A 24,817-nucleotide genomic window follows, 5' to 3' on the forward strand; every position below is an offset into this window, starting at 1 on the left:
ACAATGCAAAGAAATAGAGGAAAACAATAAAATGGGAAAGACTAGAGATCGCTTCAAAGAAATTGAAAATATCAAGGGAAATTTCATGCAAGGATGGGCACAATAAAGGACAGAAACAGTAAGGACCTATAGAAACAGAGGAGATTAAGAAGAGGTGGCAAGAATACACAGAAGAGCTATACAAAAAAGGTCTTAAGGACCCGAATAACCTTGATGGTATGGTCACTCACCTAGAGCCAGACATCCTGGAGTGTGAAGTAAAGTGGGCCTTAGAAACCATTACTGTAAACAAAGCTAGTGAAGGTGATGGAATTCCAGCTGAGCTATTTAAAATCCTAAAGGGTGATGCTATTAAAGTACTGCACTCCATATGTCAGCAAATTTAGAAAGCTCAGCAGTGGCCACAGGACTGGAAAAAGTCAGTTTTCATTCCAATCCCAAAGAAAGGCAATGCCAAAGAACGTTCAAACTACTGTACAATTGTGCTCATGTCACATGCTAGCAAGGCTATGCTCAGAATCCTTTAAGTTAGACTTCAGCACTATGTGAACTGAAAACTTCCAGATGTACAAGCTGGATTTAGGAAAGTCAGAGATGAAATTGTCAACATTCGTTGGATCATGGAGAAAGCAAGGGAATTCCAGCAAAACATCTCCTTCTGCTTCATTGACTATGCTGAAATCTTTGACTGTGTGAATCACAACAAACTGTGGAGAATTCTTAAAGAAGTGTGAATACCAGACCACTTTCCCTGTCTCCTGAGAAACTTGTATGCAGATGAAGAAGCAAAAATTAGAACCAGACATGGAACAACTGACTGGATCAAAATTGGGAAAGGAGTACGTCAAGGCTGTATATTGTAACTCTGCTTATATAACTTCTGTGCAGAGTATATCATATGAAATTCTGGGCTGGATGAATCAAGATTGCCAGGAGAAATATCACCGATCTCATATATGCAGATGATGTCACTCTAATGACAGAAAATGAAGAGGAACTAAAGAGCCTCTTGATGAGGGTGAAAGAGGAGAGTGAAAAAGTTGACTTGAAACTCAGCATTCAAAAAACTAAGATCATGGAATCCAGTCCCATCACTTCATGGCAAATAGAAGGAGAAAGAGTGGAAGCAGTGACAGATTTTATTTTCTTGGGCTCCAAAATTACTGTAGATGGTGATTCCAGCCATCTACAGTAATTAAAAGGTGCTTGCTCCTTGGGAGAAAAACTATGACAAACCTAGACAGTGTGTTTAAAAGCAGAGACATCACTTTGCTAACAAAGGTGCATCTAGTCAAAGCTATGGTCTTTTTAGTAGTCAAGTACAGATGTGAGAGTTAGACCATAAAGAAGGCTGAGCACCAAAGAATTGATGATTTTGAACTGTGGTGCTGGAGAAGACTCTTGAGAGTCACTTGGATGATGAGGAGATCAAACCAGTCAATCCTAAAGGAAATCCACCCTGAATATTCATTGGAAGGACTGATGCTGAAGTTGAAGCTCCAATACTTTGGCCACCTGATTCAAAGAGCCGACTCATTGGAAAGGACTCTGATGCTGGGAAAGATTGAAGGCAAAAGAAGAAGGCGATGGTAGAGGATAAGATGGTTAGCTAGCATCACTGTCTCAGTGGACATGAATTTGAGCAATCTCTGGGAGGTAGTAGAGGATGGAGGAGTCTGCCGTGCTGCAGTCCATGGGATTGCAAAGAGCTGGACATGGCTTAGTGACTGAGCAACAACAATGATATATAGATACAATAAACATGCAAACATATGAAGACCCAGAAACATATGCACCAAGATGTAAGACATGGTGATTCTGGGTGATAGGAAGATGAAGTTTTGTTTGCTTGATTGTGTTTTGTAATTTTTTAATAAATGTTTAGGTACTACCTCTAAAATAATAAGAAGGTTATTAAAAATAGAAGATAAGTTCACTACTAAACTGGAGGTGCCAAAGATAAGCAGCCATTGTATTCTGTGTGTGTGTGTGTGTGTGTGTGTGTGTGTGTATGTGTGTGTGTGTGTATGTATTTTCAGGAAACGCTTTGTCAAGATAACATTGCAAATACTTCCTACAGACAAGGGAATCCTATTGGGCTCCACAGCTGCTGAAAGGGCTTAGCTTATCCGGAGGATCTGGTAAATGGATCACTTCCTCCTGATGCCACAGCAGCTTCAACTGTCAAGTTGGATTAGACAATCAGCATATACCATTGAGTGACATGTTCTAGAGTGTTCTACTATGAATCATTCATGTAGGCTTCTAGTTATGTTGCTTGGTTTTCCTTGAAAATAATGGCCCCAGGGACTGAATGTTGTGTAACAGAGAAAGTGAATAAATTGGTCCCGGCCCTGCCAGGTGTCAAACAAATAGGAATATATTGCAGGAAAATGCTCCATCTATAATTAATGACAGCATTTTAAAGTTTTACCAGAAATTGATAATACAGTGCTTGCTTTTATTTTGGCTTTCCCTCTAGTGATGTATGCATATTTTTAAAGTAGGTCTACTATAAAATATACATTAAAGTCTTCTTAGAAACATAATTCAGTACAAAAATATTATATTTATAAATGTCTCATTGTCACCCTTTTTGCAATGATTCATTCTCTGTGTTTAGTGTAGAAATTTTAAGAATGTATTGTCTCAGAAGGCATAATCAAGACTACCAAGTAAAAAGAGAATTTATGACTGCCAATTTTTTTATAGCTTTTTACATAATTGCCAAATTGCCACTGTCATAATAAATATTTAGATTGACACTAGTTTGTTTTGAAATTACATGGCTATCTTTTAAAATAAATATATATTCCCATTTCTGAGTTACAAGCCCATTTGGATAGCTAAATCTTTCTACCTGTCAACTGAATAATTAAATAGCAAGGCCAGAGCTTTTGTTATCCCTCAAATCTATAGCTGAACATTTGTGCTGGAACAAATGGATACACCTCTCTTTGGGACCCATGAGAGAGAAAGGGGAATTTTTAAACTCCTTTAGTTCAGCCAACAGCACTTGTTCAATGTTAAGTTCTAGCAAATAAGATTAAGTAAAATCAAATTCTCATCCCATTTTTATGCTTTATGACTTATTGAAATTGTTGATTCTGTGACACAATAGGCTGTCACACCTGTCCCCTAAATTTCCAAAGCATTAAGTCACCACCGTGCCATCTAACTTCTATCAGCACTGCTTGCATTTCTTCTTAAATTTGGGAGTAAACACAAGCTTTAACAAGTTCACAGAATCATCTTGTTTTCTATAGTCTCCTACTGCCAGCATTATTATCAAGTCCCTGAAAATATTCCTGTTTCATTAGATCTAATTTGCAAATGATGCACAATGTGATGTTTTGATGATGGATAAAGAATGATAATGATTTTATAACATTTTACTCTTTACCTTTATATTTACACAGAGCCCTCTCAGATTGTTTGTCGGGGGATCCATCTGCAATATTTGTTGAGCACAGTTGTTCACAAAATATTTTATCTAATTGAAGAGGGTGGAAGCCATCAGAGGACAAGAAATCAAAACCTTCAGAGCTAGAAAGTGTAATTTGCATAATATTCATTCTTTCATATGTATTGAGCACTGGTAGTATGCTAAGCATTAGGCTTGGTGTTAAGGATACATGGGTGAGCAGTGCAGGCACTCACAAAACTTACAGCCTGCTAGGATAAGCAGAAATTTAAAATGTAATTAATCAGTTAATGGAATTAATCAATAAATTAACTGCAATCATAAGAAGTGGTAGGAAGGAGAAAAACAGGCTACAAAAGTATGTAACAAGGCATTTGACCTGTCAGAGCACAGGGAATGGAGGCTGGGTAAGGGAGAATCAGTTAGAGAGGCTTGATTAAACACCACTCCAGCTCAGGGAGGCGTAAGTGAAGAACAGAGAGAAATGTTGCAGACAAAGGAGGGGAATAGCGTGTGCAAAACCCCCAAGTTGGAAGGAACTTCACAAATTCAAGAACTCACAGAAGGCAAATATGGCTGACTTGTAGAAAATACAGGGAAAATGGCATAGTATGACCAAAAAGGGCCAGGGTCCAGCCAGATGGTGCAGATCCCACAAAAGGCATCAAGTAGATTTGATTATCTAGGGTTAAAGTTGGGTAAAAAGGAAAGATTAGGTCAAATCTTTTGGCTTTAATATAATATGCAGTATTGTACCACTTGAGCAAGAGAGAAAAATAACATTCTATCACTGGTGTTTGAACGGTAGTGCATAGCCAAGATGGCACCAGGTTGGGACTGGAGACAGGGCTCTCAGCTCAGAGGATTCACAGAACTCTGCCCAAGGGGCTTATGAGTTTGGATGTGGGAGGATAAAAGGAAATGTGAAGCTGAGTCAGTATAAAGAGGTAAGAACCCGTCGGCTTTGATAAGAGAATGGATGAGAAGAGTGAAGGAGAAAGAGGAGCTGAAAAAAGGCTCATGCTGATGGCATTAATTAACCAATGAATGACGGGAGATTGTGGATAAATATCCAGCTTTGGGAGTGTGCTCTAGACTGCTTCCCCAGAGGTCCCCGGGGGATGAGTTCCAGTCGCTTGCTTTTACATACCTTTTATCAGCTCCCTTCCCTTCTCCATCTCACCTACTGTTTCCCCCACTTCCTGAAACCATCTCCTGAATGAACTTCTTGACCTCATACTCTTGACTCAGGGAATGAAAACTAAGCTCGAGTGCAGGAGAGAGGCGAAACACACACATTCTTAAAGCTTCAATTAGGTCCAAATTTGGCATATAACTTTGGGTACAATTTGCATGCACATGATAACTGAATTCCACAGGAAGCTGAGTTTCTTAAAAAGAAAAAGGAGATTTAGATCCTGTTAGAGGTTGTGGAAATATAAACTCAATGGGTGGAAAGGGTGTTGCTATGAGTAAGAGTGACAAAGTTTGGGTTGGTAGTCTTTAACACAGAAAATTTTCAGAGTAAAATCGTGGACAAGCAGCACAAGTGATTTATGAAAAACTTCTCGCTTTGCGTTATTTTTTGGTCATTAATTTGTATAGTAATATGTTATTTCAGTAAGAGGTCACACAATTTACTTCCTGTAATAGGTTAAGAAAAAAACCTCATATATATTTTATAAGATTCTTTTGAGGATATGTCTAGATAGATTTAATTTATTTTCAAAGGTTTGTTTTGTAGAAATTAGCTAAGCCTATTAGAAAAATGCTACATGTAATATTGCCTTATACTTGTCTAGCGCATTGCCCATCTAAATATTTCACAACTATTTTCATCACTTTAATAACTTACCAAATATTAGTTTAGGAAATACATTATTAGTCTTATTGTCTAGATTTGGAATTGACATAGGAAGAACTGTGACTCACCTTGTTACTAGTTACTGTTTACTTCTACAATTAGTGATGAATCTGAGATTATGACCCAGAGCACTTGACTTCCTGTGTTTCTCTGAATCTGATTAGAAATTGATGCAATTTAATAGATTTGTTTCGTGGTTGAATATTTGATGACAGTTTATGAAGGAAATGCTCCTGAAGCAATCATTTGGTAATAAGAGGGAGTGTTTTGCTCTTTTCCCCATAAGTTATTTCTGTAAAATAGTTCAGTGTGTTTATGATACAGATTTGTCTTTTCTTATTATTCATGTGGCCCAGTGATAGGGAAAGATCTCATAAGATGGAGGACTTACCCCTCAAAACCAGCAGGATGAGGGAGCTCAGCTGGGGACACTGTTCTGAAGAAACTTTGGTCAAATAGAGTTCATTCCTCTTATTTTTAAAGATCTTATAAGGCCTAGATTATTAAATCTAAAAGCAGAATATATTCCGATTTTTTTCTTTTTCTTCTTAAGCAGTTATTTCTCTCTCCTACTTAAAGATGCTCATTAAAATTGATATTCAGAGAGTGTGTTCCTTTGCTTAGGCACACAAGTTTGTGTGCTCAATGCATAGTAAGGCCAGACAAATTTAAGTGTCAGAGTTCAGAGCAGAGGAAAATTTATTGTAAGGGCTGAGCAAAGAGAACGGACAGGTCATGCTCAAAAGACCAAAACTCCCAACCGACTTTCAGGGAAGAGTTTTTAAAGGCAATATTGGGTTAAGGGCTGCAGGATGTATGGCTCCCTTCTAATTGGTTGGTGGGGAAGTAACAGGGTGATATTTCAGGATCTCAATCATCAGCCTTCTGGTTCCGACCAGTCTGGGGTCTGTGTCATTGTTCTCAGCCTGAAGTCACCATCCTCCACCTAGGTGGGGACCTTAGTTCCTATGGAACAAGTCAAAGATATTCTTCTTTTGTTGTTGTTCAGTTGCTCAGTCATGTCTGACTCTTTGCAACCCCAAGGACTGCACCACATCAGGCTTCCCTGTCCTTCACCATCTCCCAGAGCTTGCTCAAACTCATGTCCATTGAGTTGGTGATGCCATCCAATCATCTTGTCCTCTTTTTTCCCCTTCTCTTTGGACCTTCAGTCTTTCCCAGCATCAGGGTCTTTTCCAATGAGTCAGCTCTTCGCATCAGGTGGCCAAAGTATTGGAGCTTCAGCTTCCACATCAGTCCTTCCAAAGAATATTCAGGATTGATTTCCTTTAGGATTGACTGGTTTGATCTCCTTGCAGTCCAAGGGACTCTCAAGCGTCTTCTGCAACACCACAGTTCAAAAGCATCAGTTATTCGGTGCTCAGCCTTCTTTATGGTCCAACTTTCACATGCATACACGACTACTAGAAAAACCATAGCTTTGACTATATGGACCTTTGTTGGCAAAGTAATTTCTCTGCTTGTTAATACACTGTCTAGGCTTGTCATAATATTGTTATGTATATCCCTTGAGGAATTCGGGCTCTACCTTATCACTGCATTATTGCTTCTTTACTGCTTTTCCTTCCTTTCTGCATTCCCTTTCTCCCTTAATAATTGTTGTTGTTTAGTCACTAAGTCATGTCAGACTGTTTTGCAACCCCATGGACTGAAGCCTGCCAGGCTTCCCTGACAATGGAATTTCTCAGGCAAGAATACTGGAGTGAGTTACCATGCCTTTCTCCAGGGGATCTTCCTGACCCAGGGATCGAACCCACATGTCTCACATTGGAAGGCGAATTCTTTACCGCTGAGCCACCAGGGAAGCCTCTTCCCTAACTAGTAACTGTCATGGTCCCTGTGAAGATTGGAAAAGAATTTCCAGACAGGAGGCAGAGTGAGAGAAGAATGAAATTTATTAGAGTGGGAGATACTGTTAGAACATTGAGATGGCTCAAGAAAGAGCCAAACACTTTCTTGGGCTAGTAGCCGATTTTTATAGCCTCAAGACAGAGAAAGTTCCTGTTAAAATGGTAGCATTATAAGGTGATTGGTTCAGATGGTATAGGGTGAGTAATAGCAGGGTATTTTACCTAATATGGGGTCAGGGAACTGGCTGATTTAGATCTGGAAGCTTGTGGCAACAGTTGCTATGGGGCTTGGTCAACTCCAGAGATTTTTGTCCTGTGACCTTGGTACGAGGCTCCACACCTGTGACCTTGGTATAGGGTGCCACAGTAGCTGCTGAATCTGCCCTTTGGAACTCAAGGCAGGGAGAGGAAGCTTAAGCCTTTTTCTGCAAACAAGAAATGACAGACACAGAGAGGCTTTTGTACCGGGCTTTTGTACTTGTTTTTACTGTATAACAAAGTATCACAGACTAGGTGGCTTCAACAACAGAAATTTATTTTTCACAGTTCAGGAAGCAGGAAGTTCAGGATCAAAGTGAGAGTGTTAACACAAGTTCACGTGCCTAATGTACAGTGAGGCCAAACAAAATGAAAGGTTGGAGTTTGAAGCAGAGAAAGGTTTATTCCAAGGCCATGCAAGGAGATGAGTTCCCCAAAGGGTTTCTGGAAAGCATTTTTAAAGAACAGGTGAGGAGGGTTGCAGGGTCTGTGATCAACTTGTGCATGATTCTCTGATTGGCTGATCATGAAGCAGCAAGGTGGAGTCACAAGGGTTAATTTTATCAGTCCAGGAGGCCTGGGACTATGTGTTCATGGTTATCAAGTAGTTCTTCCATTTGATTTTCACATCTGCAAAACAACTCAGGAAATTTGGCTCAAATAGTGTTATCTAGGTACTTCAGACCTGGAGAAGGCAATGGCACCCCACTCCAGTACTCTTGCCTGGAAAATCGCATGGACGGAGGAGCCTGGTAGGCTACAGTCCATGGGGTTGTGAAGAGTCAGACACGACTGAGCGACTTCACTTTCACTTTTCACTTTCATGCATTGGAGAAGGAAATGGCAACCCATTCCAGTATTCTTGCCTGGAGAATCCCAAGGACGGGGGAGCCTGGTGGGCTGCTGTCTATGGGGTTGCACAGAGTTGGGCACAACTGAAGCGACTTAGCAGCAGCAGCAGCAGCAGCAGCAGCAGGTACTTCAGAGAGGAGCTAAAGCAGAACTTATGGGGGAAGGCCTGTCTTGGGAAGACTCTGTTGACTAAAATAGATGCACATCTTGAGAGTTGACAAGTTTTCTTTGGGACAAAATGAAGACTGTAGCCCAGGAGGCAGCACCTCAGATAGCTCTGAGAGACAGCTCCAAAGAGGCAGTTGGGGGAGATCAATATATAAGATTTCATTGAAGGGGGGGTGGGGAGAGTGTTCAGTGCAACTGAGCATTTACTTTACAAGAGATTTTCTGCTACTCACAAGTGGCTGATGTCACCATGAAGGGATTTAGTGATTTTCTAGATATGAAGAGATGCAAGGTTTGGGATCATGAATCATCTCCTGAAAATATCTGTCTAAGGACCTATTCCACCAGAACCCCTGAAGCACAGAGGGTCCCACTGCACCCTGAATTCCCTCAGAGGACGTTGGAGGTCAACAGCTGCAGCAGCACAGGGTTCAGTCTCCACAGAGGCACATGGCAAATGCCCTTGTTGTTCAATCTCTGGCAATGCTCTTGGCAAGTGCCAGTTTGTAGTTGACAGCCCCTTAGGGTCTTTGTTGTTATTCAGTCGCTCAGTCGTGTCCTGCTCTTTGGACCCAGGGACTGCAGCACGCCAGGCTTCTCTGTCCTTCACTGTCTCCCAGAGTTGGCTCAAATTCTTGTCCATTGAGTCGATGATGCCATCCAACCATCTCATCCTCTGTCGCCCCCTTCTGTCGTGCTCAGTTACAAAAGCAGGGTTGATTTTATTCTGAAGCCTCTCTCTTTGACTTGTAGATGGCCACCTGCTCTTGCCTTGTCCTCCTATAATCTTTTCCTTGTGCACGTGTGTCCCTGGTGTCTCTTTGCATGTCCAAATTTCCTCTTCTTCTAAGAACATCAGTCAGATTGGATTGGGGTCCACTCTGAGGGCCTCATTTTAATCTCATATTCTGAGGTATTGGGCATTGACAAAGACTCCCTAACCAAACTCTGGTCAGGCTGCACTAAGTTCTCAAAACCCTGACCTTGGGTTTTGTCCTTGGCCTACTTAGTATAATTTTAGCAAGAATCCTGTGACATCAGTTTAGCAAAAATCTCTCACCCTTGATAGATGATCCATTTCCTCCACCCAATCCTGGCTATCTTGTTACTGGTCCTGTCTTTGCCAAAGATCCCACTGAGTGGGCCTGGCAAAAATCCCTATGGACTTTTAGTAGTTTTCCATCTGCCAATAACCCTCTACATCACCCACTCCACCGTCACCCCCCACTTCCCCCCAACCAAAGTCCTTGTCTGTAAATCTCCACATGTCCTTGTTCTGTTTGTCACTGGACTGATCTTTTCCCCCCACTGCAAACCCCTCACTGCATGAAATTGGCCTCACCACCTTAAATAAATATTGTGACTCTTTTTTTCTGTAACAGAATTAGGGCTTCAGCATATGAATTGAAGTTGTTGTTGTTGTTGTTCAGTTGGTAAGTCTTGTCTGACCCTTTGCAATCCCATGGACTGCAGCATGCCAGGCTTCCCTTGTCCTTCACTATCTCCCCAAGTTTGCTCAAACTCATGTCCATTGAGTCGGTGATGCCATCCAACCATTTCATCCTCTGGCATCCCCTTCTCCTCCTGCTTTCAATCTTTCCCAGCTTCAGAGTCTTTTCTAATGAGTTGGCTCTTTGAATCAGGTGGCCAGAGTTTTGGAGCTTCAACTTCAGCATCAGTCCTTCCAATGAATATTCAGGGTTGATTTCCTTTAGAATTGACTGGCTTGATCTCCTTGCAGTCCAAGGGACTCTCAAGAGTCTTCTCCAGCACCACAGTTTGAAGGCATCAATTCTTCAGTGCTGAGCCTCTTTTATTGTCCAGCTCTCACATCCGTACATGACTACTGGAAAAAGCATAGCTTTGACTACTCAGACCTTCAGTAGGCAAAGCAATATCTCTGCTTTTGAGTATGCTGTCTAGGTTTTTCATTGCTTTTCTTCCGAAGAGCAAGCGTCTTTTAACTTCATGGCTGAAGTTACTGTCCACAGTGATTTTAGAGCCCAAGAAAAAAAGTCTGTCACTGTTTCCATTGTTTCCCCATTTGCTATGAAGTGATGGGACTAGATTCCATGATCTTCATTTTTTGAATGTTGAATTTTAAGCCAGCTTTTTCACTTTCCTCTTCCACTTTCATCAAGAGGCTCTTTAATTCCTCTTCACTTTCTGCCATAAAGGTGGTGTCACCTGCATATCTGAGGTTATTGATATTTCTCCTGGCAATCTTGATTCCAGCTTGTGCTTCATCCAGCCTGGCATTTTGCATGATGTACTGTGCATATAAGTTAAATAAGCAGGGTGACAATATACAGCCTTCACATATTCCTTTCCCAATTTTGAACCAGTCCATTGTTCCATGTCCCATTTTAATTGTTGCTTCTTGATCAGCATACAGGTTTCTCAGGAGGCAGGTACAGTGGTCTGGTTTTCCCGTCTCTTTAAGAATTTTCACAGTTTGTTGTGATCCACACAGTCAGAATAGGAGAAACTATATAGTCAGGTAGGGGGATATGATAAGGATCAAAGCAGTAACAGTCTTGCACTCTTCTTTCTTTTGCAAAGTTTCAAAAGAGTGCCATTTCTGACAAGGTGATAGTGTGTGCAGGGTCTTAGGTGGTCAGTCAGCTAATCTTGATGAGCCTCTCTGATTTCTTTAATCTTATCTCAGTTGGTTTCCTGGTTGCTCCTTTCTTGATTAGCAACTGTTCTGACCTTTGGAGGACTTCCCTAATGGCTCAGATGGTAAAGCGTCAGCCTACAATGTGGGAGACCTGGGTTCGATCCCCTGGAGAAGGAAATGGCAACCCACTCCACTACTCTTGCTTGGAGAATCTCATGGATGGAGGAGCCTGGTACACTACAGTCCACAGGGTCGCAAAGAGTTGGACACGACTGAGCAACTTCACTTCACTTCACTTTGACCTTTGGAACTCAGAGAAGGTCTTGGAGGCTGGAGTCTTGCCTACATGAAGTGGGGAACAAAAAAATCCTCCATGCCCAGGAGCCCCACAGGGCTCTGCTTGGCATCAGTAAGAGAATGTAGATCTTTCAGAACTGCGAAGAAAATCTCCCTCTTTCTCAAAGATAAAATTGACCTCTTTGGTTCTGTTCAGACCTCTTCTGAAGCACAGAGAATTGAGAACTGACCCTCATTCAGCCATACAGTACTCAGGGGGACATCCCTGAGCCCAGCTGATGGCTGTGTCACATCCTGCCAACCCGAATGATTTTTGCACATGCAGTTGGATAGAAGCAGTGTTTGGACAAGGACTCTTGAACCGTTAGACAGACATGGATTTGAATTCTGCCTGTATCAGCTGTAAGATCTTTAGCAAGGAACTTTCACTCTTTCAATCTGTAAAATGAGAGTAATAATCGTCCCTATGTTCTTATCTCTAACACAAAATTTGGGATAAGAATTTAAGAAGACAATGCACATAAAGTACTTGGCATGTAGTTGGCATTCAGTAAATGTTAACTGTTATCATCAATAAAGATCATCTGAGCCACTGCCCGAAAATGTTAGGTAAGAAATCCAAGGATGGATGTTTGCCTCTTTTTGGCTGACATTCTTTCTAAAAACCCTTCCTTATTTCAGGTGCTTTTCGTTGTCTGAAATCTAAGGGTGAACAGCAGTCTACAGATTCATCTTGAGCCCTTGCCCTGTATTTGAGGGGCTCTAAATGCACTGTCCATCTTACTTTATCTAAAAGAAAGCAGATAGCAAGAAAACTAAAAGGAAAAGTATTCCCGTTTCTCCTTACTTTACCAAAGATGGTAATTACAGTTGATGAGTAGCACCCAAGGAGACACAGGGCATGGGTTACAGCTCATTTAAAAACGAATAAGGACTCAAATTCAAATGTTAATGGGGTGATTTTTTTACTTGGTATTTTTTGAAACATGTAAGCACTTTTTTCTTTTTAAATTCAAGACCAGTTGCTATATTCCCTTAGGTCTTCATTTAGAAATGAGTGGCTCATTAATTATCTTCTTGACTGCAGAAGAGAAGATATTTCATTTTATTTTCACATTGAATGAGTCAACTAAAAGGAGTCTCGTTGCTAAAAACCATGGATCACAATTTCCTCATTTCTCCTCTCTTGGTAGTGGCTCGCACCCACCCCCTCCATAGAAGTGTACCAGGTCTCCAATTGCATTGAACTTGTTTGTTAATTCTCATAAATTTGGTACAGTGAGGTGTTTGGATACAATTTCATCAGAAATATCATCTCCTTCCTTTGCCATAACATATACGTAATGCCAGGGTAATTATGCATTGGACACCCATCAAATCACATGGTTTATGAAAAGTACTGACCCCATTCTTTTTCCACACAGATGTTTACAAGCAGAAACAACTTCCAAGTTAAAACAATAGTGAAATCTGTCCTTATTCTCAGGTATCAGAAGAAAGCAATCTGTAAATATTTCCTGGAATAAAATTTCAAGCACAGTTACTTGATGTGCAAATTACACAGACCTGAACTATTTCTCTTTTTCTTTAGTTTCCAGAGTTTTAAAACCTGATTCATGGGGTTGTTTTTAAAAGTACAGCTAATTAACAGGATGGCCTCTACATATGCTGCAAAATACAGAAAAAAAAGTCCAACCTCGGTTCTTTTTCTTTAGACTGATACCAGTTTTCTTGACTTCCAACACCTTCTTTTAAATGAGGAAATGACGCATTCTCTATGTGGGAGGGATGATTGTTTACCATTTATTTCATCTCTCCCTAAACTGCTTTTGCTCCCTTTTGTATAATCACTATGGGTTTTTAAAGGTCTTCTATAAACAGAATAGGTGTATTTTTCCCCCTCACTTTAACAAAAGCTGTGTCTTCAGCTTTCTTTTGCGTTTTTCCCCCTGGTTTCAATAGAACCCGTTCATGTTAGCAGCCAAAGGAGAGTAATTTATTTATAGGGTACAGACCTTTGAATGAATTGCCCCCAAGTCCCACACAATTATAAAACAGAAGCTTTTAAATAAGTTCAGTATAATAAAACAGAGTGAACCAATCAAACAAGAATAACCAAACAATGCAGCTCGATTAACTGTTTAAGGTATGAATGAGAAAACCCATTTCTAAATGGCTTTTGAATATGGGATTAGACAGGATCAAATGATGGCACCATGGAAGTGTTTCATAATTGCAGTGGGCAGTTTTTCAATGGATGGTATGTTTGAGAACATTTTTTCATTTGTAGGGAAGCACACCTCAAATAAACAAACATGAAATCCTAAAAAGGATGAACAAAGAACTGTGGAGAAAATAAAATTTGATTGGATGTGACATGAAAATACTCACAAAATGAGGACTAATGGAAAGAACAAAGAAAGAAAGGGAGTGGGAAAAGTGGGCTGCACCTGAGTCCCAGTAATCCTTCCCCTAAATTTTCACTCTCCTCTTGGAGGTCTCACTTTCACCTAACCTGTAGCCATATGCAAATGTTGGGCAGAATTTAGGCACATGCAGATCACTCTACAGAGCCCCAGAGAAAAAAGAGGTAGCACAAAGGATCATAGAACTAGAATTCTTTTCTAGGATTTAGAGACTAGCACAACCCTCTGAGGCCAAGCCCATACCTTCTCTGGCTCTTTGTTTTCTCATTTGTGAGGTGTAAATGTCAGTACCCACTCTATAGAGTTGTTTGTTTCAATTGAAGTACAGTTGATTTACAGTTTTTCTGGTATATAGTACAGTGATTCAGTGAATATATATATATATCCTTTTTCAGATTCTTTTCCATTGTAGTTTTTTATAAGATATTGAATATAGTTCCCTATGCTATACACTAGGTTCTTATTGTTTATTAATTTTACATATAGTATTATGTATCTGTTAATATCACATTTCTAATTTATCCCTCCCCCTTTTCCACTTTGGTAACCATAAGTTTGTTTTCTATGTCTGTGAGTCTCTTTCTGTTTTGTAAATGAGTTCATTTGTATCATTTTTTAAAATTCCACATATAAATGATAATATTTGATATTTCTCTTTGTCTGACTACTTCACTTAGTATGATAATCTCTAGATCCATCCGTGTTGCTGCATGGCATTATTTCATTCTTATTTGTGGCTGAGTAATATTCCATTGCATATACTGTTGTTATTGTAGTTGATTTGCTAAGTTGTGTCCAACTCTTTGGAAGCCCATGGACTACAGCACACCAGGCTTCCATGTCCTTCACTGTCTCTTAGAGTTTGCTCAAACTCACATCCACTGAATTGATGCTATCTGATCTCTTCAAGAAAATTAGAGATACCAAGGGAACATTTCATGCAAAGATGGGCTCGATAAAGGACAGAAATGGTATGAACCTAACGGAAGCAGAAGATATTAAGAAGAGGTGGCAAGAATACACAGAAGAACTATACAAAAAAGATCTCCATGACCCAGATAATCATGATGGTGTGATCACTCACCTACAGCCAGACATCCTGGAATGTGAAGTCAAGTGGTCCTTAGAAAGCATTACTACGAACAAAGCTAGTGGAGGTGATGGAATTCCAGTTGAGCTATTTCAAATCCTGAAAGATGATGCTGTGAAAGTGCTGCACTCAATATGCCAGCAAATTTGGAAAACTCAGCAGTGGCCACAGGACTGGAAAAGATCAGTTTTCATTCCAGTCTCAAAGAAAGGCAATGCCAAAGAATGCTCAAACTACCGCACAATTGCACTCATCTCACACGCTAGTAAAGTAATGCTCAAAATTCTCCAAGCCAGGCTTCAGCAATACGTGAATCATGAACTTCCAGATGTTCAAGCTGGTTTTAGAAAAGGCAGAGGAACCAGAGATCAAATTGCCAACATCCGCTGGATCATCAAAAAAGCGAGAGAGTTCTAGAAAAACATCTATTTCTGCTTTATTGACTATGCCAAAGCCTTTGACTGTGTGGATCACAATAAACTGTGGAAAATTCTTAAAGAGATGGGAATACCAGACCATCTGACCTATCTCTTGAGAAACCTGCATGCAGGTCAGGAAGCAACAGTTAGAATTGGACATGGAACAACAGACTGGTTTTAAATAGGAAAAGGAGTACGTCAAGGCTGTATATTGTCACCCTGCTTATTTAACTTCTATGCAGAGTACATCATGAGAAACGCTGAGCTGGAAGAAACACAAACTGGAATCAAGATTGCTGGGAGAAATATCAATAACTTCAGATATGCAGATGACACCACCCTTATGGCAGAATGAAGAGGAACTAAAGAGCCTCCTGATGAAAGTGAAAGAGGAGAGAGAAAAAGTTGGCTTAAAGCTCAACATTCCAAAACTAAGATCATGGCATCTGGTCGCATCACTTCATGGGAAATAGATGGGGAAACAGTGTCAGACTTTATTTTTTTGGGCTCCAGAATCACTGCGGATTGTGATTGCAGCCATGAAATCAAAATATGCTTACTCCTTGGAAGGAAAGTTATGCCCAACCTAGATAGCATATTAAAAAGCAGAGACATTACTTTGCCAACAAAAGTCCATCTAGTCAGGGCTATGGTTTTTCCAGTGGTCATGTATGGATGTGAGAGTTGGACGATGAAGAAAGCTGAGCGCCGAAGAATTGATGCTTTTGAACTGTGGTGTTGGAGAAGACTCTTGAGAGTCCCTTGGACTGCAGGGAGATCCAACCAGTCCATCCTAAAGGAGATCAGCCCTGGGTGTTCATTGGAAGGACTAATGTTGAAGCTGAAACTCCAATACTTTGGCCACCTCATGCAAAGAGCTGAATCACTGGAAAAGATCATGATGCTGGGAAGGGTTGGGGGCAGGAGGAGAAGGGGACGACAGAGGATGAGACGGCTGGATGGCATCACCGACTCGATGGACATGAGTTTGGGTAAACTCCTCTCTTGTCCAAGGAGGCCTGGCGTGCTGCGATTCATGGGGTCGCAAAGAGTCGGACATGACTGAGCGACTGTACTGAACTGAACTGAACTGAACAGTCTCAACCTCTGCCACCCCTTTCTCCTTTTGCCTTCAACTTTTCTCAGCTTCAGGGTCTTTTCCAATGAGTGAGCTCTTCCCATCAGGTGGCTGGAGTTATGGAGCTTCAGTTTCAGTAACAGTCCTTCCAATGAATATTCAGGGTTTATTTCCTTTAGGATTGACTGGTTTGATCTCCTTGTAGGCCAAGGGACTCTCAAGAGTCATCTCCAGCACCACAGTTTGAAAGCACCATTTCTTTGGTGCTAAGCCTTCTTTATTGTCAACTCTCACATCTGTACTTGACTCTGGAAAAACCATAGTTTTGTCTATATGGACCTTTTTCAGCAAAGTGATATCTGTGCTTTTTAATACGCTGTCTAGGTTTGTCATAGCTTTTCTTCCAGGGAGCAAGCATCTTTTAATTTAGTGCCTGTAGTCACCATCTGCAATGATTTTAGAACCCAAGAAAATAAAATCTGTCACTGCTTCCACTTTTTCCGCATCTATTTGCCATGAAGTGATTTGGTTGTATACCATGATCTTAGTTTTTTGATGTTGATTTCAAGCCAGCCTTTTCACTCTACTTCTTCACCCTCATCAGGAGGCTCTTTTGTTTTTCTTCACATTCCATTAGAGGGGCATCATCTGCATATCTGAGGTTGTTGATATTTCTTCTGGCAATCTTGATTCCAGCTTGTGCATCATCCAGCCCAGCATTTCGCATGCTGTACTCTGCATATAAGTTAGATAAACAAAGTGACAGTATGCAGCTTTGATGTACTCCTTTCCCAATTTGCAACCAGTCCGTTGTTCTATGTCTGGTTCTAACTGTTGCTTCTTGACCTGCATGCAGATTTCTCGAGAGACAGGTAAGGTGGTCTGGTAGTCCCATTTCTTTAAGAATATTCCACAGTTTGTTGTGATCCACACAGTCAAACACTTTAGTGTATCAATGAAAAAGAATTCCCTTGGTTTCTCTATAATCCAATGCATGCTGGCAATTTGATCTCTGATTCCTCTGCCTTTTCTAAACTCAGCTTCTACATCTGAAAGTTCTCGGTTCATGTACTACTGTAGCCTAGCTTGAAGGATTTTGAGCATGACCTTACTAGCATGTGAAATGAGCACAATTGTGTGGTAGTTTGAACATTCTTTGGTTTTTCTCTCCTTTGGAATTGGAATGAAAACTGACCTTTTCCAGTTCTGTGGTCACTGCAGAGTTTTCCAAATTTGCTGACATGTTGAGTGCAACACTTTAACAGCATCATCCTTTAGGATTTTATTTGTTTTTTTAGTCAAAGCATTTGTTTCATTTGTTACTTTTACAAAGAACTTACTTTTCATTTTAAATTTCATTTTTAAAAGTTAATTAAATTATTTTAATTGGAAAATAATTACTTTACAATATTGTGATGGTTTTTACCATACATCAACATGAATCGACCACAGGCATACATTAGTTCCCTGTCGCCCATCCTGAACCCCCCTCCCTCCTCCCTCCCCACCCTATCCCTCTGGCTTGTCCCAGAGCACTGGCTTTAGGTGCCCTGCTTCATGCATCAAATTTGCACTGGTCATCTATTTTACATAGGTAATATACATGTTTCAGTGGTGTTCTCTCAAATCATCCCACCCTCGCCTTCTCTCGCTAAGTCCAAAAGTCTCCTCTTTGCATCCGTGTCTCCTTTGCTGCCTTGCATGTAGAATTGTTGGTACTGTCTTTCTAATTTCGATAGATATGAGTTAATATACAGTATTTGTCTTTCTCTTTCTGATTTACTTCACTCTTTTAATAGGCTCCAGGTTCATCCACATCATTAGAACTAATTCAAATGTGTTCCTTTTCATAGCTGAGTAATATTCCATTGTGTATATGTACCACAACTTCCTTATCCGTTCTTCAGTCAATGGACATCGAGGTTGCTTCCATGTCCTAGCTATTGTAAATAGTGCTTCAGTGGACATTGGGGTACATGTGTCTCTTTCAATTCTGGTTTTCTCAGGATGTATACCCAGCAGTGGGATTGCTGGGCCTTTAGGATTTTAAATAGTTCATTTGGAACTCTATCACTTCCACTAGCTTTGTTCATAGTAATGGTTCCTTAAGGCCTACTTGACCTCACATTCTAGGATGTCTGGCCGATTATCTGGGTCCTTAAAGACCTTTTTTGTAGTTCTTCTGTGTATTCTTTCCACCTCTTCTTAATCTCCTCTGCTTCTATTAGGTCCTTCTGCCCTTTATTGTGCTCATCCTTGCATGAAATGTTCCCTTGATATCTCCAGTTTCCTTGAAGAGGTCTCTAGTCTTTCCTATTCTATTGTTTTTCTCTATTTCTTTGCATTGTTCATTAAAGAAGGCCTTCTTATCTCTCCTTCTATTCTCTGGAACTCTGCATTCAGTTGGATATAGCTTCCCCTTTCTCCCTTGCCCTTCAATTTTCTTCTTTCCTTAACTATTTGTAAAGCCTCCTCAGATAACCACTTTGCCTTCTTGTATTTCTTTCTCTTGGGGATGATTTTGGTCAGTGCCTCCTGTACAGTGTTACAAACCTCCATCCCTAGTTCTTCAGGCACTGTCTGCCAGATCTAATCCCTTGACTCTATGTATCACCTCCACTGTATAACTATAAGGGATTTATTTAGGTCATACCTGAGTGGCCTAGTGGTTTTCCCTGCTTTCTTCAGTTTAAGCCTGAATTTTGCAATAAGGAGCTGATTAGCTGAGCCACAGTCGGCTCCACATCTTGTTTTTGCTGACTATATAGATCTTCTCCATCTTCAGCTGCAAAGAAAATAATCAGTCTGATTTCGGTATTGACCATCGATGTCCATGTGTAGAGTCTTCTCCTGGGTTGTTGGAAAAGGGTGTTTGCAATGACCAGTGTGTTCTCTTGACAAAACTCTGTTAGTTTTTGCCCTGCTTCATTTTGTATTCCAGGGCCAAACTTGTTTGTTACTCCAGGTATCTCTTGACTTTCTACTTTTGCATTCCAATCCCCTATGATGATAAGGACATCTTTTTTCGGTGTTAGTTCTAGAAGATGTTGTAGGGCTGCATAGAACCAGTCAACTTCACCTTTTTTGGCATCAGCGGTTTCAGTATAGACTTGGATTACTGTGATGTTGAATGGTTTGCCTTGGAAACCAACTGAGACTATTCTGTCATTTTTGAGATTGTACCCAAGGACTACATTTCAGACTTTTGTTGACTATGAGGGATACTTCATTTCTTCTAAGGAATTCTTGCCCACAGAAGTAGATTAAATGGCCGTCTGAATTAAATTTACCAAAAATTCCCATCCATTTTAGTTTACTGATTCCTGAGATGTTAATGTTCACTCTTGCCATCTCCTGCTTGACCACATCCAGTTTACCACATCATGGACCTAACAGTCCAGGTTCCTATGCAATATTTTTCTTTACAGCATTGGACTTTACTTTCACCACCAGACACATCCACAGTTGAACATCATTTCTGCTTTGGCCAAACCACTTGATTCTTTCTGAAGCTATGAGTAATTGCTCTCTGCTCCTCCCCAGCAGCATATTGTACATCTTCCGACCTGGGGATTGCTCATCTTTCAGTGTCATATCTTTTTGCCTCTGCATACTCTTCATGGGGTTCTCATGGCAAGAATACTGGAGTGGTTTGTCCATCCCTCCTCCAGTGGACCACATTTTGTCAGAACTCTTCACTATAACCTGTCCATCTTGGGCAGACCTGCATGGCATGGCTCATAGCTTCATTGAGTTACGCAAGTCCCTTAGCCACAGCAAGACTGTAATCTATGAAGGGATCATTGTGTGTACGTATACACACACACACACACACACAAATACACATATATGTATACATATATGTATATGTGTGAATATATATATATATATACACAGCACATCTTCTTTATCCCATTCATCTGTCAATAGACATTTGTCTTGGCTATTGTAAATAGTGGTGCTATGAATATTGGGGTGTATGTATCTTTTCAAATTATTTTTTGTCTTTGCCGGATATATGCCCAGGAGTGGGATTGCTAGGTGATCATAGAGTAACTCTACTTTTAGTTTTTATAAGGAACCTCCATACTATTTGCCATAGTGGCTTCACCAGTTTGCATTCCCACCAACAATGTAGGAGGGGTCCCAGAGAGTATTGTATGTAAAGCATTTTACAAATGCAGAGCTAAAAATAATACTTGTGATCAAGTCATTACTTAGCCACTCAACCAACAGAAAGCCTGTGGGTGATTCGTTTCACAGGATAAGGCAAAAGGAAGTTTGCTAATGCACAAATATGAGAAATGCTCTTTAGCAATCACCTGAAGATGGTAGGAATATGACATACGTGATAAACTGAATGAGATAAACTAGAGTTAATTAGCTTTGCTATATTGTGATAGTTACATAAAAGTTTTACAGTTTCAAAAACTGAAAAAAAATAGATCAGTATGAATTTTTCTTACCCCTCTTCCCTCCTGCATGTAACCAATTGGATCAAGTTTTTGTAATTTTTAAAATAAAAGACATCAGACCAAACTTTATTAAATGTTTGTTGAATGTTAATACTGGAGGAAATTTCTTATGACTCTGGAAGTTCTATTTCACATTGATTTCAATCTTTGGATTTTTCTCTAGGATTAGTTTTTGATTGTCCCACAGCTTCCAGAACAATAAGTTGTCACCTGAAAGTTTTCCCTTTTGCAAGGGGTTCTAGGTTTTGCACATACAGACACAAAGTGCCTAATTAAATTTGAATTTTAGATCAGCAATGAATAATTATTTTTAACATAAGTACATCTCAAATTCTTATACTAAAGCATTGTTGTTCAGTTGCTAATTTGTATCCAACTCTTTGCGTCCCCATGAACTGCAGCAAGTCAGACTTCCCTGTCTTTCACTGTCTCCCTGAGTTTGCTCAAACTCATGTCCATTTAGTCAGTGATACCATCCAACTATCTCATCCTCTGTTGCCCCCTTCTCCTCTTGCCATCAATCTTTCCCATCATCAGGGTCTTTTCCAGTGAGTCAGCTCTTTGCATCAGATGGCCAAAGTACTGGAGCTTCAGCTTCAGCATCAGTCCTTCCAAAGAATATTCAGGGTTGATTTCCCTTATTATTGACTGGTTTGATCTTGTTGCTGCCCAAGGAGCTCTCAAGAGTCTTCTCCAGCACCATAGTTCAAAAGCATCAATTCTTTGGTGCTCAGCCTTCTTTATGGTCCAACTCTCACTTCCATACATGACTACTGGAAAAAAGCATAGCTTTTACCTTATGGACGTTTGTCAGCAAAATGATGTCTCTGGTTTTTAATACTGCCTAGGTTTGTCATAGCTTTTATTCCAAGGAGCAAGCATCTTTTCATTTTGTGGCTGCAGTCACCATCTGCAGTGATTTTGAAGCCCAGGAAAATAAAATCTGTCACTGTTTGCACTCTTCCTCCATCTATTTGTGATGAGACCGGATGCCATAATCTTCATTTTTTGAATGTTGGGTTTTAAGCCAGCTTTTTCACTCTTCTCTTTCACCTTCATCAAGAGGTTCTTTAGTTTCTCTTTGTTTTCTGCCGACAAGAGTGGTATTATCTACATATCTGAGGTTGTTGATATTTCTCCTGGCAATCTTGATTCCAGCTTGTGGTTTATCCAGCCCAGCATTTTGCATGGGTTAAGTGTAAGTTACATGTAAGTTATAAGTTAAATAAGCAGGGTTACAATATACAGCCTTGATGTACTCCTTTCCCAATTTTGAACCAGTCCATTGTTCCATGTCTTGTTCTAACTGTTGTTTCTTGACCTGAATGCAGGTTTCTCAGGAGACAGGTAAGTTGGTCTGGTAATCCCATCTCTTTAAGAATTTTCCACAGTTCGCTGTGATCCACATTGTCAAGGCTTTAGTATAGTCAATGAAAAAGAAGTAGATGTTTTTTGGAATTTTCTTGCTTTTTCTGTGATCCAGCAGATGTTAGCAGTTTGATCTTAGGTTCCTCTGCCTTTTCTAAATCCAGCTTGTACCTCTGGAAATTCTTGGTTCATGTACTGCTGAAGTCTAGCTTGAAGGATTTTGAGCATATTCTTGCTAGCATGTGAGTGCAATTGTATGGTAGTTTGAACATTCTTTGGCATTACCTTTCTTTGAGATTGGAATGAAAACTGACCTTTTCCAGTGCTGTGGCCACTGCTGAGTTTTCCAAATTTGCTGGCATATGGAGTGCGATGCTTTAAGAGCATTATCTTTTAGAATTTAAAACATCTCAGCTGGAATTCCATCACCTCCACTAAAGCATGCTTATACTAAAAAATTAGTTGTTGTTGCTCTAAAATTCAAATGTAACTGGATGAGCTGGGTTTAATGTGGCAGTCCCATCTCAGGAGCTGGGCCCAGTCTAGAGGGTACTTCAGCACCCTCACAAAGAACCTTTGAGTTTTATTCCAACCTGAGGAATTGAGGTGGAAAGGAGAGACCCCAGATATTCTAAGAGTGGAGATAGAACTTGACTGTCTCCAGACCAGGGTAGGGAGGTTGGTCATATAGGACTCTGCATCTTCCCCCCTCTGCAAGGCACCATCCAAGCAGGACTGTTTTCTCATTGGAGAACTTACTCTGATGTAGTCCAAATCATACATCTGGCTAGAAGAAGCTAACGGTCTATATGTTAATGTTTCATACACTTATACGTTTAAAGTATAAATGTAAATAAATATATTTATTCCATAATGAGCAGTGAATAGTAGTCAAACACAACCCCTCTTTCCATGGAGCCCATTTGTGACCATCTGAAAAGAAAAATCTGCCTTTTAGGTATGTAACTTTAGATTGGTTGTTTTATTCCGAAGCTCTTTGCAATCAAATAAAGCTGATGCTTGAACTGGATAAGTGTGCTCTGTTTTTCTTTCATAATTTTCCTATTTTTTTTCTGTCTGACTAATCTCTGATTTTCATTCTTTGCTATTTTTAGGATCAGAAGTAATAAGCTCCATATAGTTCATGAGTATGTTGTCCTGTTCATTTTTCAGGTAAGTCCTATCTAAATCCTTGTTGTCAAATAATCGTTGTTATTTTTATCACGATTTGTATCTGATACATTTTGATTTGGCCTCCACATAGTCTGAACATTCTGTTACAAATTGAGGCTGTAATGTTATAAACAATGCCATTTCAAAAATGAGTTATTAAATGTTATATGGGAAAATGTTTTGAGCAAATTATAGTTTATTCCATTTGCAAAATATTGATTTAGCATCATAAACATGATTATGTAGAGGAAAGAATTTCAAGAACTCCTCTCAGTGATTTTGATTATCTGACAGATAAGAAAGCTATATTTGCATATTTGATAAGAGAGCACATTTGCAAAGAAAATTGCAAATATTATTGATTGTTAAGCAGGAATAGTATTTTTTAATAAAATTTGGGTGTAACAAAATGATGTTATTTTATTGTCAAAGATACTGTGCGAAGGTTCTCGTATAACATTATGATACAGTCATTGAATATGATCCATGGCAAAGCTATCTCAAGTTCTATTTAGATGTTTTAAGTTAAAAATAATGTTTAATATCACAAGAATATTAGGTGGAGTTTAAAAATTTAGCCTAGTAAATTTGAAGATCTAATTGGTTGTATTATTGGTTCATGAATCAGGTACATCCCATCTAATAAATATAAGGGTGCTCTGAGGGATTGTACAGTGTGAAAGTGAAAATCACTCAGTCGTATCTGACTCTTTATGACTGCATTGACTATACAGTCCATGGAATTCTCCAGGCCAGAATACTGGAGTGGGTAGTCTTTCCCTTCTCCAGGGGATCTTTCCAACCCATTGATCGAACCCAGGTCTCCCACAATGCGGGTAGATTCTTTACTAGCTGAGCCACAAGGGAAGCCCAAGAATACTGGCGTGGGTAGCCTGTCCCTTCTCCAGCAGCTCTTCCCAACCGAGGAATCGAACTGGGGTCTCCTGCATTGCAGGCAGATTCTTTACCAAGAGAGCTATCAGGGAAGTAGTTGTACAGTATAGATGGTTTTTGTAGGCAGAAGGAGGGTGGGATTAGGAAGCTATGAGCAAAAGAGAAGAAAGGATTGATTCAGACCAGGTCACCTTCTTTTGGTGGTAGAGTGAGGATCCATCATACTCATTATCTTATTGGTAAAATTACATTGCTGGGTTCTATTTTTTTTAATGGCTGAATAATATTTCATTGTACCCTTATCTATATACCTTATCTTCTGTCCTATTTATCTACTGATAGAGTCTCTCAGGTTGCTTTCATACCTTGGCTATTGTTAATGCTGCAATGAGCATTCGAATGCTTACATCTTTTTAAATTAGTGTTTTCATTTTCTTCAGGTAAATACCCAGAAGTTAAAATGCTAGATTGTATGGCACTTCTACTTTTAATATTTTTTAGTAGTCTCCATACTGTTTTCAATAGTGGTGTGCCAATTTA

The 24,817-nt window shown here is 39.9% G+C and overlaps 1 long non-coding RNA gene across 1 annotated transcript in view; it reads left to right on the plus strand.

The window, feature by feature from the left end:
- Positions 1–24,817, plus strand: part of LOC145520889 (uncharacterized) — a 508,290-nt gene that overhangs the window by 442,927 nt on the left and 40,546 nt on the right. Inside the window, exon 4 of the long non-coding RNA XR_014064877.1 lies at positions 23,326–23,383. This is a non-coding gene — a long non-coding RNA (uncharacterized LOC145520889). The remainder of the gene's footprint in view (positions 1–23,325; positions 23,384–24,817) is intronic.

Source organism: Giraffa tippelskirchi, chromosome 9 (assembly GCF_054371585.1).
Source record: "Giraffa tippelskirchi isolate mGirTip1 chromosome 9, T2T-mGirTip1v1.2.pri, whole genome shotgun sequence".
NCBI lineage: Eukaryota > Metazoa > Chordata > Mammalia > Artiodactyla > Giraffidae > Giraffa > Giraffa tippelskirchi.